Source organism: Stenella coeruleoalba, assembly GCF_951394435.1.
Source record: "Stenella coeruleoalba genome assembly, chromosome: 10".
NCBI lineage: Eukaryota > Metazoa > Chordata > Mammalia > Artiodactyla > Delphinidae > Stenella > Stenella coeruleoalba.
In genome coordinates this window covers 22,160,239-22,175,404 of record NC_137156.1, presented here as the reverse complement: position 1 = coordinate 22,175,404, position 15,166 = coordinate 22,160,239, and the positions used below count along the sequence as shown (strand labels likewise).

Sequence of the window (15,166 nt, the reverse complement as noted above, 5' to 3'; positions counted from 1 at the left end):
CTCATTTCTGGGTTGACCCTCGTACCCAAAGCCAGAGAATGGCGGGAAGCGCCTGATGGCTGAACCTCGGAGAGTAAGGGGTCTAACGACTGCAGGCGCACGGACAAGCCTACTCCTTAAAACGCCTTCCTTCTGCGTACTTTTCACTCCGTGGAGGATTCGGCCCGAAAGGGGGCGCTATAAGGCTGCTCGGTTTCTTTCGCTCCTCTTCCCGGTGCGCGCTTCTCGGTGGTGCTCGCGATCCCAGCCGCCATGCGGTTTCCCGACTCCGAGGCTGGACGCGGGAACCTACCGGAGTCGGGGGCTGCGACCGACGCGGGCCTGTCTACAATGCCCCTTCAGTCTTCTCTCCTACCTGGACCTGAAACCCCATGACACCGTTTAGACTTTCTTCTTTTTATCCTCCTGCATTGTACTCGGTTTTCTGGCAACCTTTTTAAGCAGAGGTCTTATCCCAGACCTTTCCCTGGGGGCGGCCAGTCAGGACTGCTCCCTTCTCCACCGGCAGGTGGCCATCGAGCTGGCGTCCGAGAGGGTGACCAGTAGTGGGAGAGCTCAGGACCAGACGGGACTTTCGGTAAAATGTTTAGTTTGCCTTCTCACAGCCTAGCTACAAGACAGTATCCAGTATAGAAAATTCAAAGATTGAATTTGTTGAAGTAAAATTTCTTTGAAAATATAGTAGCGGGTCATAGGAACATTTCTGAGCTTCTTTCAGAAGGAGGGGGTGTAGCTCAGTGGTAGAGCGCGTGCTTAGCATGCACGAGGCCCCGGGTTCAATCCCCGGCACCTCCAGGTTTTTCTCCTTTAACAATTACTATTTTTAGTACTGAATCGTTCCTGGGCGCATTCACGTTTGCTGAGAATGTCCGCCGTCTGGCCTCTTTTCTGATTCTTTTGTTCCCTTCAGGTCTTTTAAGTCACAGAAAAAACAAGGAAAACAAACCGACTCTATTTCGTTTTTAATATGGACGCATTTTTGCTCTAGGGCCGTGGCACCACACTGGGTAGCTGAGTCAACTAGCGAAAGACACGATTAAAGAGGCTGGGGGAGCACCAAACCGCTCAGGACTCCAGAAACCGAAAAACAAGCGAGGTACCAAATTAACAAGCACAATTACATAGTTACATTTCGCAGTATCATCTAAGGGCAAGAAACACAGAAAGGAGAAAAAACAAGAACAAATGTGAAGTCCATTTGAACTTTTGAAAATGTGAAGGAAATTTTCTTTAGATTCCTTCATTTTCTGAGCTGTTCCTGGGTGAAGGAATAGATCCTCGGAGAGGAAAGCTTTCCTATGGGTTTCCCTACCACTCTCTTCCCATTACAGCCTCCCTTTCTTCTTTTCTCCATCTCTCCGTTTTTATACATTATATGCATTTCTTTGACTTTTTGTTCCTGACTTTTTTTTTTCATTGTTCCTGACTTTAGAGTAACTTTTAAAGTATAATGTAAGCTTTGGATCTAGATAGAAGTTCTTTATTGCGTTAAATAAGTTCTCCCCTTTTTACCTGACTTGAAGTAGCATGTGATTGGCTAATTGTAAAAGATGAGTTAAGGAAGGGTATCAATCAAAAAATAAAGATACACACTCCTACCCCCTATTCTTACCACTCCTGTCTCCATCCCACATTTTGAAGGGCCTCACACATGCACGTGTGAACATCTCACACACACTTCCAAGATTCATACATACCCTTGGCCCTTCCAGGGCCACCTCCTAGGCCTAGGACCATGCACATTAATGTCATGGTCTGCCCCCAGGAGGATAGATTCAGAAGGAGGCCTGTGCAGGGCCTGGAAGAAGGGAGGATCAGAGCTGTTTGAGCAGAGAATTCTAGGAACCCTGGTATCATTAGGGAGATACTTGGCCAGGAGAGGCCCCAGGGCATAAGCACTTTTTGCCCAGGCTAAACCTGCCACTGAGTGTTTGCTCCAGAGTTTAAGGGTATATTTGTGTTTAACAATACCTGAGGGACTTCCCTGACTGTCCAGTGACCCAGGCTCCTTGCCTCCACTGCCAGGGACACGGGTTCGATTCCTGGTCGGAGAACTAATATCCCGCATGCTGCAAGACCTGGACAAAACAAACAAAAACAATACCTGAAACAGTCCTTTCCCGATGTAGTTCTAAGATTAACCTTTCATGCTGTCTTTTCCAAAATTCTCAGTTTCCTGACCCATGTATGTGTGGGTCTGGTAGTATCTCTTGCAACTTGTACCTGCTGGACTGTATACTTGACAATACTTGAAAAATTGGAATGTAATGTAGGGGAGGAAAACATTTTCCTCGACCCTTTTAGGGTCCCTGACTAGGTCTGAAAATTGAAACAATAAAGACAGATAAACAGGAGAAAAGCACGCAAATTTATTTAGTATAAGTTTTATTATGACATGGGAACCCTCATAAGAAAATGAAGACCCAAAGAAGTAGTTAGACCTGTGTATTTTATGCTAGGTTTGAGGCATAGTGGAGAGTCATGGAGGAATATGATAGATGATGAAATAAAATTCATATTTTATGATAAGACAAGAAAAATTTAAACATGAATTTTTTCTCTGCCCTTTTGGGTGTCCTCTCTCCCCTTTAGTGTGTATCGTGCATCTGCATTAACCAGACCTCCTTAGGAGATAACATCCCTCCTTAAACTTGTAAGGGGTCAGGATGACCCACTACTTGCTTTGTACATGCAGATCTAGATTGTGTAAACTGTCACTATGTCATTTGACGTATTTATCAATGACATATTGTCTCAAAAACTTATATAACTGTACTTTGACCTCTAACGGGTGGAACAGTACTCAGAACTTTCTTTTTTATTATTTTATAAGTTTATTTATTTTATTTATTTATTATTTTTGGCTGCATTGGGTCTTCATTGCTGTGCGCGGGCTTTCTCTAGTTGCAGAGAGCGGGGGCTACTCTTCCTTTGTGATGCGTGGGCTTCTCATTGTGGTGGCTTCTCTTGTTGTGGAGCACAGGCTCTAGGCGCACAGGATTCAGTAGATGCGGCATGCGGGCTCAGTAGTTGTGGCTTGCGGGCTCCAGAGCGAAGGCTCAGCAGTTGTGGTGCAGGGGCTTAATTGCTCCGTGGCATGTGGGATCTTACTGGACCAGGGCTCAAACCCATGTACCCTGCATTGGCAGGCGGATTGTCAACCACTGTGCCACCAGGGAAGTTCCTCCTCAGAGCTTTCTGAAAGACTGTCTTCCAGGTTATAATCCTCAGGTTGGCTCAAATAATATTTTCCATTTCTTTCTTAGATCATCTATAGATTAATTTTTCATTGACATAGGTTAAGGACATTGTGATAAATTTAGCAAGGCTTGTCTTTTAGGGGTCTTCTTTCTTCTTGGCATTCCTTTGTCTTTGGAGATAAGGGTGTTTCTTTCCTGCATATGGAGAGTACCTGTCACAGGTCACCTTTTATGACCTGTTTCAGGAAAAAAAGGTAATGGAGGGAGGTCAGAGTGCCCTTTTTGCTTCTGCTGTTTTCTCAAATTCCTTCAGCTTAAGATATTCAATATGCTAAAGTGTTGTATTTAAGAGTTGTATGTCTGGAACCCTGTCAGTAACAAGATAGAATCTGTCAAAGGAAGAATTGATCTAAACTTTATAGATTTCTCTAAGAACGTTATATGTTAAAGGTTTATGGGGATTTTGTGGCATAGATCATATTATCTTAGTGTTACCTGAAAACTGAGTTCACTTCCTGGTGAGTGTTGAGCCAAAAGACACAACCAAGCCAAAGAGTGGGAGAAGGAAGGATTTACTACTTGCTAGGGAGAACACTGGGGATATTTCTCAGAGCTGTGTCTCCCTGAACGGCAACATTGGAGAAGTTTTAAGTTAAGGGTACATGCATATTCACGAAGGGGCTCAAGCAGAGGAGAATTCAGCATAGAATCGGGGCAAAGGTTGACAGAGTCCAGGCTCTAGTTGATTGAAGTCACAAGGGTCACCAAAGGTCAGCATTATCGTTCCTTAGGTTCCAGTTAGTCTGGTGGTTGAGCGCTAGAGAAGGTTTGGATCCGCAGGACAGTTCAAGAATGTGCTTCAGGCTAATCTTTCCCTTTAAAACAAAACTGGGAGTCTTTACAACTGATATATTGCCTCTGATATGGTTATTTCCCTGTTCTGATAATAGCTGTTAGTTCTTATATTCTTTTGTTCCCCTTAAAATCATTAACTACTGAGACTTCTTCTTCTGCAAGGGCAAGCACTGTGGCCAGGCTTAGATCACAAAATGGCTTAGGCCTAAAATGGCTTCTCTTATGTCAAGAAAGCCATGCCTGGTTCTCTTTCTCCGTGGACCCCCTACCGAATCTGCCTACGTTAGGGCTGTTAAATTAATCGAACAAGGAGACCAATAGACTGAGGTGGCTCTAATGTCCACATAAGCAAACTAAACCTAAGGCTGTAAATGCTTCAAGGTTACAAAATAGAAACAATAAGGACAACCCGTCACAAACAGCCAACTAGGCTTTGAGCTATAGCCAATCAAATAATTTTCTTTCTCTGCTTCTGTACCTTCTTTATATAAGTCTTTCCCCTAGCTCTTGTCAGAAGATATGTTAAAGAAAGCTCTTCTGAAAACTTGAAAATGTTGATTTAAAAAAAACATGAATTTATACTACTTTCTCAAAGTTTTGAGAATGATAAGAACAATGAAATGTATGTCTTAATGGGAGAATCTTAAGAATCTCACCTCTAAAGTGAATTTCTCTGTCAATTAAGAGTGCTAAAGGTATTTCCCAAATAGAGAAATAAACTCTGTAAACTGTAAAAGATACTATATATTGGTAACAGAGCTGTTGCCCTAGTCACACTTCAAGTGCTCGATAGCCACATGTGGCTAATAGCTACCATTTGGACAGCACAGATCCACAACATTTCCATTGTTGTAAAAAGTTCTGTTGGACCACACTAAGTTAAAATATTAGTCTTTTGGAAGAGAGAGCTTCACTCCAAACAAAAATTATACAATTTTACTTTTCAAGATATTATTGAAACATAATAAATTTTTTAAAAATTTGGACCACTGAATGAAATCTATTTGTAAATACCCAGATGGTCTTTGAGATAAAGGATTGAAGCCTTGCCATAACTTTAGTTCTTTTCTTTTTTGGAAGGGGAGGTATGATAAATACAGATAGAAAAGATTCAGCTACCCAGAGAGCTTCTTGGGTAAAGTTTTCCTAACCATAACTTTGGAAAGTTTGGAGGAATTTGTCCTCACCATTATAAGTGCTTTTATGTTATTGGTAATTTAAGCATCAAAGTTCTGGAGAATGACTTAGGCGCCACCAGGTGGTCATCTTGGGAACACCAAAATCCTTCGCTATGTATGAGAGTTTTGAGATGGCCAATATCTTTCTGTAATGGTAGATTGTTGTTTTTGAGTATGTCCTTCTGGAGTCTTAAAATCATATTGAGAAGCTGTTTTTACAATACATTTTTATTTAGCTTCAAATTTCTGCCTTTAGAATAGTATTCACTATTCATAATTGAGCTATTTTTCAGATGCTATTTTCTCTAATAAATCATTAACATTTTCCAATTTTTAATTGAGGTTCCCAAGACAGATAAAAATCTCTGTGTTTCCATATTATAGCATTCCAAAATCACAAAAACTCGAAGTCATATGTGCTCTCAGTATAGATGATAACTCTTAAATCTTTAGCAAAGATGCTCACATTAGAACTATTAGTCCAGTCATCTGAGTAGATGTTGGCAAAGGGGTAGCTTCCTTTACAGTTTAAGAAGTTGCAGTGTCTCCAGCACAGAGTATACCTTGAAATTTTAAAGATATGAAGCATTGACAATGAATTGTCTGGGGGAATATCAATCAGCACATGGAAGTCAGGATATACTCCCCCTTTCTCTATCTGACAAAAGGATCAAAGGAGGATCATTAATATAGTCATATCAATAGATAATTCTGGTCACCGCAGTCTTCTTCATCAGCTTTTAAATACACTCATGTCTGACCTCACCAGACCTCTTGCCTCTGAAGAGCTTGGCAGTCAGCACAGTCAACAGCCTCTTCCAGCCTGCATCTTAATAGGATTCTGTTTTAGAATTTCCGCTTTTGAATATTCTTGCTCATATGATCCATGTCTTTTCATAGCCTACAAAAACTGGTGAATCAGAGGAAGCTTTTTTCTCTGCTTGGGTATTTCTCTTGTCGTTTCCTCTGGACTATGTTTAAACACTAAGCTTTCCTTAGGGAGAACCACCATGTACACCATCCTTGCCATGAAGGAGAGCGAGGTGCTGCCTGCAGCACAGAGGGACAACTGCAGAGACTAACAAATGTGCCAACGTGAGAAGAACCATAAGTTCTAAGTGAATATGACTGCTTGGTCTCAGGGACAGTGAAGTGAGAGGGACCTAGTGTATTAAAGCAGTTCCCCACTTACTTTAAATCATGCTTCAGGTCAAAAGCCTAAAGAGGACCAACTGGGATTGAAATCAGAATCTTCTATCAGTCTTTTAACCAGAAAATAAAAAGGCAACAAAACTCTTGTCATCTATGAATACATTTTTCTCCCATTTTTTGATTGAAAACAGCTGTATAGAATCAAGTACAGTATATGGAATCAATGGCTTTTCTCTCCTCAACCAAATTATTTTACCTTCTACTCTCAGTCCTGATTTTCAGTACAGGCCCAGAGATGTGGAGGCTCAGACTCAGAGGAAAAAGACCCTTGAATTTTGGGCTCCCATATTATCAAGCTCTCTTATCTGTTCCATGCCATTATTTTGTTTCTGATAACTTCAGAGTCCCCTGAAGCCAACAGATTCAATGTAAAGTGGAAAGAAAGAGGCTTATTTTTTTTTAAATTTATTTTATTTTTGGCTGTGTTGGGTCCTTGTTGCTGTGAGCAGGCTTTCTCTAGTTGCAGTGAGCGGGGACTGCTCTTCATTGCAGTGCGTGGGCTTCTCATTGCAATGGCTGTAAGTGCACAGGCTCAGTAGTTGTAGCGCAGGGGCTTAGTTGCTCCGCGGCATGTGGGATCTTCCCGAACTAGGGCTCGAACCCATGTGCCCTGCATTGGCAGGTGGATTCTTAACCACTGCACCACCAGGGAAGCCCCCTACTTTGTTACTGATGACACAAATAATCTTTTTATATGGTGTAAACATTAACTTAGAGTTATAATTAATCTTATGCTTTTGTTTTTTAAATTCTATGCCAGATTTAAAAGTGACTTGTACACCTACATCATAAATTTTACAGGATTCTATATTTATCTATATGTTTGCCTTTACCAGGGAGTTGTATATTTTCATTCAGTTTTGTATTCTGTTTATCACCTTGCTCAACTTGAAGGATTCCCTTCAGCATTTCAGCTGGGGGCAGGGACAGTGGCATACTTCTTTATGACTGGCACTCCTGTTATAGTAGCTGGATGCTGGGCAAGAAGCAATAGCCTCAGGTCTTCTTGGCATCTCTCTCCTGGCCTGGAACCTCTGTCTCATGCTGGGCATAAAGGGGCCCCAGTATTTTCAGGCCTCCAATAAAATAGAACCTCTTTTCCATGAGTGGGGACTCGGTGAAAGACAGGAGCCCTCACCTCTTGGCTGCACTTGTCCAGAACTTAACCTCTGCAAGAACGAGCTGAGGGCAGGATTAGAAATGGAGGGAAGATATTATAGTTCTCCAAGTGGAAAGCGGGTGGGGGGTAGGGGGCATGGAGCCCTGTTTTCTTGGCTGTATAGTTCGGAGTACAGGTTCCATCAGGCTGGCCTGGGGAGGGAGTAGGCTGTGACTCAAATGCCACAGATCTTCATTGTTATAACTGAATTCTAATATATTTTCTTTCTTTTTGGTTTTAGAATTTTAGAATTTTATTTATTTTTTTATACAGCACGTTCTTATTAGTTATCCGTTTTATACATATTAGTGTATACATGTCAACCCAATCTCCTAATTCATCCCACCACCACCACTCCCCTGCCACTTTTGCCCCTTGGTGTCCATAAGTTTGTTCTCTACATCTGTGTCTCTATTTCTGCCTTGCAAACTGGTTCATCTGTACCATTTTTCTAGATTCCACATATATGCATTAATATACAATATTTGCTTTTCTCTTTCTGACTTACTTCACTCTGTATGACAGTCTCTAGATACATCCACATCTCTACAAATGACCCAATTTCGTTCCTTTTTATGGCTGAGCAATATTTCATTGTCTACATGTACCACATCTTCTTTATCCATTTGTCTGTCGATGGGCATTTAGGTTGCTTCCATGACCTGGCTATTGTAAATAGTGCTGCAATGAACACTGGGGTGCATATGTCTTTTTGAATTATGGTTTTCTCTGGGTATATGCCCACTAGTGGGATTGCTGGGTCATACGGTAATTCTATTTTTAGTTGTTTTTTTTTTAACATCTTTATTGAAGTATAATTGCTTTACAATGGTGTGTTAGTTTCTGCTTTATAACAGAGTGAATCAGTTATACATATGTCCCCATATCTCTTCCCTCTTGCATCTCCCTCCCTCCCTATCCCACCCCTTTAGGTGGTCACAAAGCACCGAGCTGATCTCCCTGTGCTATGCGGCTGCTTCCCACTAGCTATCTATTTTATGTTTGGTAGTGTACATATGTCCATGCCACTCTCTCACTTTGTCCCAGTTTACCCTTCCCCCTCCCTGTATCCTCAAGTCCATTCTCTAGTAGGTCTGTGTCTTTATTCCTGTCTTGCCCCTAGGTTCTTCATGACCTTTTTTGTTCTCCAGAGTTTGTTGTTTGTAGATTTTCTGATGATGCCCATTCTAACTGGTGTGAGGTGATACCTCACTGTAGTTTTGATTTGCATTTCTCTAATAATTAGTGATGTTGAGCAGCTTTTCATGTGCTTCTTGGCCATCTGTATGTCTTCTTTGGAAAAATGTCTATTTAGGTCTTCTGCCCATTTTTTTTTTGCGGTACGTGGGCCTCTCACTGTGTGGCCTCTCCCGTTGCAAAGCACAGGCTCCGGACACGCAGGCCCAGCGGCCATGGTTCATGGGCCCAGCCGCTCCGTGGCATGTGGGATCCTCCCGGACCGGGGCACGAACCCGTGTCCCCTGCATCGGCAGGTGGGCTCTCAACCACTTGTGCCACCAGGGAAGCCCCTCTGCCCATTTTTTGACTGGGTTGTTTTGTTTTTTTAATATTGAGCTGCATGAGCTGTTTATGCATTTTGGAGATTAATCCTTTGTCTGTTGATTCATTTGCAAATATTTTCTCCCATTCTGAGGGTTGTCTTTTTGTCTTGTTTGGAGTTTCCTTTGCTGTACAACAGCTTTTAAGTTTCATTAGGTCCCACTTGTTTATTTTTGGTTTTATTTCCATTACTCTAGGAGGTGGATCAAAAAAGATCTTGCTATGATTTATGTCAGAGTGTTCTTACTATGTTTTCCTCCAGGAGTTTTATAGTGTCCAGTCTTACATTTAGGTCTTTAATCCATTTTGAGTTTATTTTTGTGTATGGTGTTAGGAAGTGTTCTAATTTCATTCTTTTACATGTAGCTGTCCAGTTTTCCCAGCACCACTGATTGAAGAGACTGTCTTTTCTCCATTGTATATCCTTGCCTCCTTTGTCATAGATTAGTTGACCATAGGTGCATGAGTTTATCTCTGGGCTTTCTATCCTGTTCCATTGATCTATATTTCTGTTTTTATGCCAGTACCCTATTGTCTTGATTACTGTAGCTTTGTAGTATAGTCTGAAGTCAGGGAGTCTGATTCCTCCAGCTCCGTTTTTTTCCCTCAAGTCTGCCTTTGCTATTCAGGGTCTTTTGTGTCTCCATACAAATTTTAAGATATTTTGTTCTAGTTCTGTAAAAAATGCCATTGGTAATTTGATAGGGATTGTGTTGAATCTGTAGATTGCTTTGGGTAGTACAGTGATTTTCACAACATTGATTCTTCCAATCCAAGAACATGGTATATCTCTCCATCTGTTTGTGTCATGTTTGATTTCATCAGTGTCTTATGGTTTTCTGAGTACAGGTCTTTTACCTCTTTAGGAAGGTTTATTCCTAGGTATTTTATTCTTTTTGTTGCAATGGTGAATGGGGTTATTTCCTTAATTTCTCTTTCTGGTCTTTCATTGTTAGTGTATAGGAATGCAAGAGATTTCTGTGCATTAATTTTGTATCCTGCAACTTTACCAAATTCATTGATTAGCTCTAGTAGTTTTCTGGTGGCATCTTTAGGATTCTCTATGTATAGTATCATGTCATCTGCAAACGGTGACAGTTTTACTTCTTCTTTTCCAATTTGGATTCCTTTTATTTCTTTTTCTTCTCTGATTACCGTGGCTAGGACTTCCAAGACTATGCTGAATCATAGTGGTGAGAGTGGACATCCTTCTCTTGTTCCTGATCTTAGAGGAAATGCTTTCAATTTTTCACCATTGAGAATGATGTTTGCTGTGGGTTTGTTGTATATGGCCTTTATTATGTTGAGGTAGGTTCCGTCTATGCCCACTTTCTGGAGGGCATTTATCATAGATGGGTGTTGAATTTTGTCAAAAGCTTTTTCTGCATCTATTGAGATGATCATATGGTTTTTATTCTTCAATTTGTTAATATGGTGTATCACATTGATTGATTTACATATATTGAACAATCCTTGCATCTCTGGGATCAATCCCACTTGATCATGGTGTATGATCCTTTTAATGTGCTGTTGGATTCTGTTTGCTAGTAGTTTTTGAGGATTTTTGCATCTATATTCATCAGTGATATTGGTCTGTAATTTTCTTTTTTTGTAGTACCTCTGTCTGGTTTTGGTATCAGGGTGATGGTGGCCTCATAGAATGAGTTTGGGAGTGTTTTTTCCTCTGCAATTTTTTGGAAGATTTTGAGAAGGGTGGGTGTTAGCTCTTCTCTAAATGTTTGATAGAATTCACCTGTGAAGCCATCTGGTCCTGGACTTTTGTTTGTTGGAAGATTTTTAATCACATTTTCAGTTTCAGTGCTTGTGACTGGTCTGTTTATATTTTCTATTTCTTTCTGGTTCAGTCTTGGAAGTTTGTATCTTTCTAAGAATTTGGCCATTTCTTCCATGTTGTCCTTTTTATTGGCATAGAGTTGCTTGTAGTAGTCTCTTCTGATGCTTTGTATTTCTGTGGTGTCTGTTGTAACTTCTCCTTTTTCATTTCTAATTTTATTGATTTGAGTCCTCTCCCTCTTTTTCTTGATGAGTCTGGCTAAAGGTTTATCAATTTTGTTTATCTTCTCAAAGAACCAGCTTTTAGTTTTATTGATCTTTGCTCTTGTTTTCTTTGTTTCTATTTCATTTATTTCTGCTCTGATCTTTATGATTTCTTTCCCTCTACTAACTTTGGGTTTTGTTTGTTCTTCTTTCTCTACTTCCTTTAGGTGTAAGGTTAGATTGTTTATTTGAGATTTTTCTTGTTTCTTGAGGTAGGCTTGTATTGCTATAAACTTCCCTCTTGGAACTGCTTTTGCTGCATCTCATAGGTTTTGGATCATCATGTTTTCATTGTCATTTTTCTCTAGGTATTTTTTGATTTCCTCTTTGATTTCTTCAGTGATCTCTTGGTTATTTAGTAATGTATTGTTTAGCCTCCATGTGTTTGCGTTTTTTACGTTTTCCCCCCCGTAACAGTTCTAATCTCATAGCGTTGTGGTCAGAAAAGATGCTTGATATGATTTCAGTTTTCTTAAATTTACCGAGGTTTGATTTGTGACCCAAGGTGTGATCTATCCTGGAGAATGTTCCGTGTGCACTTGAGAAGAAAGTGTATTCTGCTGTTTTTGGATGGAATGTCCTGTAAATATCAATTAAATCAATCTGGTCTTTTGTGTCATTTAAAGCTTGTGTTTCCTTATTAATTTTCTGTCTGGATGATCTGTTCATTGGTGTAAGTGAGCTGTTAAAATCCCCCACTATTATTGTGTTACTGTCGATTTCCTCTTTCTTAGCTGTTAGCATTTGCCTTATGTATTGAGGTGCTCCTATGTTGGGTGCATATATATTTATAATTGTTATATCTTCTTGGATTGATCCCTTGATCATTATGTAGGGTCCTACCTTGTCTCTTGTAACATTCTTTATTTTAAAGTTTATTTTATCTGATATGAGTATTGCTACTCCAGCTTTCTTTTGATTTCCATTTGCATGGAATATCTTTTTCCATCCCCTCACTTTCAGTCTGAATGTGTCCGTAGGGCTGAAGTGGGTGTCTTGTAGACAGCATATATAGGGGTCTTGTTTTTGTATCCATTCAGCAAGCCTGTGTCTTTTTGTTGGAGCATTTAATCCATTCACATTTAAGGTAATTTTTGATATGTATATTCCTATTATCATTTTCTTAATTGTTATGGGTTTGTTTTTGTAGGTCCTTTTCTTCTCTTGTGTTTCCCACTTAGAGAAGTTCCTTTAGCATTTGTTGTAGAGCTGGTTTTGTGGTGCTGAATTCTCTTAGCTTTTGCTTGTCTGTAAAGCTGTTGATTTCTCCATCGACTCTGAATGAGATCCTTGCCGGGTAGAGTAATCTTGGTTGTAGGTTCTTCCCTTTCATCACTTTAAATATATTGTGCCACTCCCTTCTGGCTTGTAGAGTTTCTGCTGAGAAATCAGCTGTTAACCTTATGGGAGTTCCCTTGTATGTTATTTGTCGTTTTTCCCTTGTTGCTTTTAATAATTTTTCTTTGTCTTTAATTTTTGTCAATTTGATTACTATGTGTCTTGGTGTGTTTCTCCTTGGGTTTATCCTGCCTGGTGCTCTCTGTGCTTCCTGGGCCTGGGTGGCTATTTCCTTTCCCGTGTTAGAGAAGTTTTTGACTATAATCTCTTCAAATATTATCTCGGGTCCTTTCTCTCTCTCTCACGTTATGGGACCCCTATAATGTGAATGTTGGTGCATTTAACATTGTCCCAGAGGTCTCTTAGGCTGTCTTCATTTCTTTTCATTCTTTTTTCTTATTCTGTTCCACAGCAGTGAATTCCACCATTCTGTCTTCCAGGTCACTTATCCGTTCTTCCACCTCAGTTATTCTGCTATTGATTCCTTCTAGTGTATTAATGACAGCAACATAACTACTTATTTGATTAATTACATAAACACAAAGAGGTCATAATTACAATACCAAAATCACAATTAACAAATGATTACTTAAAATAGTGTAGTAATCATTTTTTTTCACTTCTTTTTGTCCTTAAGGTATTACCTTTCTCTCCATATAAGTAAGGCTTTTTTTGGTTGTTTTTTGTTTGTTTGATTGTTTGTTTTGAGAAACAAAATTTAGTTTATCCTTCTGTGTTCCATTTTACAGTGGCATTATATTGATGTGCCATAGTTGTCTCAGTTTTTCCTTTTGATGCATATTTGGATCATTTCTCATCTTTTGCTTTATAAATAGTGATATGATAAATAGTCCTATGCATCTACTTACCTTTTTATTTTTGCCACTATATCTTTGGATAGCTTCCTAGAAGAGAGATTTATGGGTCAAAGGGTAAATAAATATGTAATTTTTCTAGATACTGCAAATCGCCTTCCCTTAGGATTGTATTCCTACCAGCAATCCACAGATGGACTAATGTCTCTGCAACCTTGAACAACAGAATATGCTATCCAACCTGTAGATTTTTGCCAATCTGATAGGCGAAAAAATTGTATCATAGTGTTAACTTAGTTGTATCTCCCTTATTATGAGTGAAATTGAGCATTTTTTTCATATAGTTAAGAACCATTTGTATTTCCTCCCCTTAACTCTTTATTCATATCTCTAAACTATTTTTTCTATGGATTTGTTGGCCTTTTACTCCTTTTAAAAATTTTATTTATGTAGAAGGAATAGTAACCATTTATCATAATATAAATTGCTAATAATTTTTTCAGCCTATTATCATTTGCTTCTTTGATTATGGTGTTTTTTGTAATGCAAAAATTTTTCCTTTAATGTTTGTATAATCATATTTATAAATATTTAGAATATTGCTTTTAGATTTGGGGCCATATTAGGTAATTTTGCTACTCCTTAGGTTATAGAGGAGTTCACATATGTTTTCTTTTTGTATTTGTATAGTTTCATTTTTTTTAACATTAAAATTTTTAATACATATGGAATTTATCCTGGTATGCAAGGTGAGAAATGTATTCAATTTAATCCTTATTCATGTGACTATTCAATTATCTCAGTGCTAACAAATTTAGAAGTTCATCTTTCCTTTGTTGATATGAGTTACTGCTTTTATTGTAAACTACTTTTTATTTGCAACTGGTTTTGTTATGGGATTTTTTGTTCTCTGTATCAATAACAAACAATTCCAGTTACAGAGGTTTTATGGTATGTTTTAAGCCTGTTGGGCTAGCTCTCCCTCCTTGCTTTTTTGCTCATTATATTAGCGGTTTCCTGGCTATTTTTTTTTGTTTTGTTTTTTTTTGTTTGTTTGTTTGTTTTGCTGTACACGGGCCTCTCACTGTTGTGGTCTCTCCCGTTGCGGAGCACAGGCTCCGGACGCGCAGGCTCAGCGGCCATGGCTCACGGGCCCAGCCGCTCCGCGGCATGTGAGATCTTCCCGGACCGGGGCACAAACCCGTGTCCCCTGCATCGGCAGGCGGACTCTCAACCACTGCGCCACCAGGGAAGCCCATCCTGGCTATTACTGATGGCTTGTTTTTCTAAGTAAACTTTATAAAAATTACTCAGTTCCAGAAAAAAAGTGATGGCATTTTTATTGGGATTGCATTAAATTAATAAATTATCTTAGGAATAAATGACAATTATATGAAGTTATGTCTTTTTCTATTAGAATATTATATATTTTTACAATGTTCAAGTATATTTTTGTGACTTCAAGGAGTATATTAGAGTTTTATTCATATAGATTTTGGAAATTTTTAAAGTTTATACTCAGGAATTTTTTTCTTTTAAAATTTTATTTCCTTTTTCCTTTACTCCCCTCCCCACCCTCCCTGCTTCCTTCCTCCCACCCCCTTTTCCCTTTCTTTGCTGTTGTTAATGGCTTCCTCTATTGTGTTTTTTATATATATATATATATATTTTTTTTTTTTTTGGTGTATGTAAAGGGTATTGATTTTTGTGTGTTATTTTTCTAACCTGCCACTTCACTAAAATCTCTTATTGTTTCATAGTTTTTCTTTTTTTTTGATTTTTCAGATACAT

General features: G+C 39.1%; 1 protein-coding gene across 1 annotated transcript in view; it reads left to right on the top strand.

Moving 5' to 3' along the window:
• Positions 1–276: 276 nt before the first annotated feature.
• SCAND3 (SCAN domain containing 3) overlaps positions 277–15,166 on the top strand; it is a 142,804-nt gene continuing 127,914 nt past the window's right edge. The window contains exons 1-2 of the mRNA XM_079933051.1: positions 277–577; positions 989–1,096. The gene's annotated coding sequence lies outside the window, so the exon portion shown is untranslated. The remainder of the gene's footprint in view (positions 578–988; positions 1,097–15,166) is intronic.